At 41.1% G+C, this 3,546-nt stretch overlaps 1 long non-coding RNA gene across 1 annotated transcript; it reads left to right on the forward strand.

The window, feature by feature from the left end:
* Window positions 1–1,911: 1,911 nt before the first annotated feature.
* LOC105914836 lies at window positions 1,912–3,174 on the forward strand. Its single transcript, XR_001164532.2, has 2 exons — window positions 1,912–2,403; window positions 2,723–3,174. It is a non-coding gene; the product is annotated as an uncharacterized LOC105914836 (long non-coding RNA).
* Window positions 3,175–3,546: the final 372 nt, after the last annotated feature.

Below are 3,546 nucleotides of genomic sequence, written 5' to 3' on the forward strand. Positions count from 1 at the left end.
CAAACTAAAGGATAAAGATGAGGAGTTATTGGGACCAGAAGTTCCATATCTCAGTGCCGTTGGAGCGCTAATGTATATCGCAAATTGCACAAGGCCTGACATTGCATTTGCGGTAAACTTACTAACTAGACATAGCGCTGCTCCAACAAAATGCCATTGGGCGGGAGTTAAGAATATATTCAGATATCTCCAAGGCACAATAGATTTTGGCTTATTTTATAAATTTGGCGAAGATAAAACTATGATTGGATATACAGATGCTGGCTATTTATCTGATCCCCATAATGCCAGATCTCAAATAGGCTTTGTATTTTTACATGGTGGAACGGCTACATCATGGAAGTCATCAAAACAGACTCTTGTAGCCACATCCATAAATCATTCTAAAATTGCATTATTTGAAGCTTCATGTGAATGTGTATGGCTTCGTAGAATGATTAATCACATACAACAGTCATGTGGTATAGGTTTGATCACGAATCCTACAATTATCTATGAAAATAATTCTGCTTCTATTGCACAAATGAATACAGGTTATATAAAGAGCAATATTACAAAACACATTGCTCCTAAATTATTCTATCTTCACGGAAAATGGTGAGATAGGAATCTTGCAAACCAAATCATGTGATAATCTTGCATATTTATTCACAAAGTCCTTACCAACATCATTATTCCAGAAATATATTTTTGGAATAGGTACGAGACCACTCAAAGATTTGCAAGCTTCAGGGGAGTCATTCCTTAATATAACCTATACATAATCTTCTCATTATGAATATTGCACTCGTTTTCTAATGAGTTTTTCATATCAAGGTTTTCTCATATATAAATTTTTAATGAGGCAAAATGCATTACAAAGCAATCATATTTGTCATATATCATTTGTTCCTATATTTTCCCCAATGAGTTTTTCCTGTGACATATCTACACTACTCCTATATTTTTCCTACAAGGTTTTTGAAGGAGTTATCCATACAAGATTACATGAAATAATTGATAAGGAGGAGTGTTGTGAAACACAGTTATTAGTGATCAATTACTGTAATTACTTAATAATCAGTTAATGACATCATTAGCATTAGCAACTGCTAATGACAAGTCACTGAAGGGGCCATTCGGGGAGGGGTATGTCCTTCCCGAACGGACACCTTCCATACCCTTTGGGTTTGTATATATCTGTAACAATACCCTCAATCAATTGAACCATTTCATTACATCATTCCACTTTTCACTTGCCAACATTGATCAACACTGAGGATACATAATTGCGAGTAATATCTGATGGCGATTGAGGCCATTGTAGTGGGTAGCACCGTAGTAGCGTACGGTGATGATCTTGTTTCCAACAAAAGAAGATTACTTATGACATAGGGACCAATCGGCGAAGGCATCCGGTGAGAGCTGGAAACTGAAACTGATGGTTGATAGAGTTTTATTTTTTCGAGCAAAAACCAGATGCAAGAGCTGCTTATCGTATTAAAAAAAGTAAAAAAAGTGTAAAACCTTATATTAGACTAGATCATTAATCGAATGTCTAAGTCCGCCATGAGCAAAGCAACGACGCGCGAAATGTTGCCTACACATGACGCCGATGCTTGTCACGCGCGTTAGCTACCGTGTCTCAATCAGCCTCCCAGTGCCTCACCTATCATTCCCTCGTGCGTCGCAGGTGCCTGACACGTGTGGAGCCGCACGTGTCGCGCCGCCGTTGGCCTAGGTTGCATGGCCCATGTGAAGCGTGGCGATGGGCCACGTGCGAGCTGTACCGTGCAAGGCCGGCACTAGCGATGCCAGCCCAACGATGGAGACTCTCTTTCTCAGTGATGACGCTTTGTTAGTTTGTCCAAACTCTCAAGGCTATATAAGGTGTATATACCATATGACTATATATTCATGTGTATAGCTGGTTTGTGTTTATGAGCCATGAATAAGGTGCTTCTTGCCCTATGCCAGCCTAAAAATACTATCTGAATAGTCATCATAGCAGAAATGGGAGCAAGCAAGGGTGATGTGATGGAGCTGCATTTGCACCTGCACCTCCGAATGAAGGACGACTCGTGCATGGTGACATGGATATGATGGTGTTTTTGTTGCTTCCTTCCTTTATAGGTGCAGCGGCAGATGCAGCTCCATCACTACCATTCCGTGCATGGTCACGAGCTGTTCTTCCTTTTCATCTATTCTTTTGTTGTTACCACAGAAAAGTCTAATTTTTCTATATGCGAGTAGCTGCAGCGATCCTTACCAATTTCGTGATGCGCGATTATTGTGTGCAGATTCTCCTCCTAACTTCCTAGGTGCTGTGGCAGATGCAGCTATGCCACGGCCGGCAGTTCCACATGGGAGAGTCAAGTGGAACGACCTCAATTCGTGAAACGGAATAGAGTTAAAACTTAAAAGGTTTGTTCGGAGTGGACCTGTAAAAGCTTGCACGGTCACTTGCACGTACAATTCTTTTTCTATCTGCTCGATCACTTGCACGTAGGGGTGGTAATGGATCATGCCCCCTATGCCTCCTTCACAATCCAACTCAGCTCTATCTATTTTTAGCTCAAAATCATATATTATTGTGGCTCGACTCTTATTAAGCCCGATCCTTACTTGGTTAAATTTGAGGGTCCTTTACCACCCCTACCTCCACATACAATTCTTACATATACACTTTCCTGTCTTGATTGATCTACTAATTTGTTTTCTTGACTTAATTTCTTGGCTCCAGATGAGTTTGATTACTCGATGGATCACGTATATATCAGCTTCTCTCTGTTGGGGTCTGATGCTGTGCTCAGATCCTTCACAACAAAATGATTGCACGGAAGAAACAACTCGACCGTGTGACTGGTCGTCGCCAAAGTGACCAAATGCAACTCGAGTGGAGCAAACTGACATGTTTTCATCACCCCATTTTTAGCAACTTTACCAGTATCAGTGACCAGTTCTTAACAACTCTGTAATTTGTTGATCTTGTTGTGAAATCACACCCGCGTAACACAACACAATAGAATTAGAAAAAAGCCACGCATTCCCTCTGGCTTTGTTATTTTAGCTGCGTTTGTCCGATAGCAATGACTCACTCCGGTCTTTGCCTCGGTGATTGGTCTCACTTGGTGGTCCCAACTCGGCTTCTTGCCGATATTAACAATGTTTAGGCTTTTGGTGCCGCGCTCCTTATTTTGCAATATTTGCTACTAGTTGCTTGGGTCAACTTCAACAGTGAATGGAGGCATGTCATCAAACTGATCATAATCAACTGATTGGTCTGTTTTATCCTCAACTTCCACGATTTTTCTTTTACCTGAAAGAACTATGTGGCGCTTTGGCTCCCATGGTTCTTCTGGATTTCTCTTGGGTTTGCTAGACATGTCCTTCACATAGAAAACCTTATGCACATCATTGGCAAATACGAATGATTCATCACTGTATCCAGTCTTGCTCAGGTCCACTATTGTCATTCCACACTGATCTTTGGTTACGGCAGTTAGCTTCACCCAATTGCAAAGAAATAGAGGGATGTAGAGCGGTCCGTATTCGAGTTTCCATATC

Source organism: Setaria italica, chromosome VII (assembly GCF_000263155.2).
Source record: "Setaria italica strain Yugu1 chromosome VII, Setaria_italica_v2.0, whole genome shotgun sequence".
In the NCBI taxonomy this organism is placed as follows: domain Eukaryota; kingdom Viridiplantae; phylum Streptophyta; class Magnoliopsida; order Poales; family Poaceae; genus Setaria; species Setaria italica.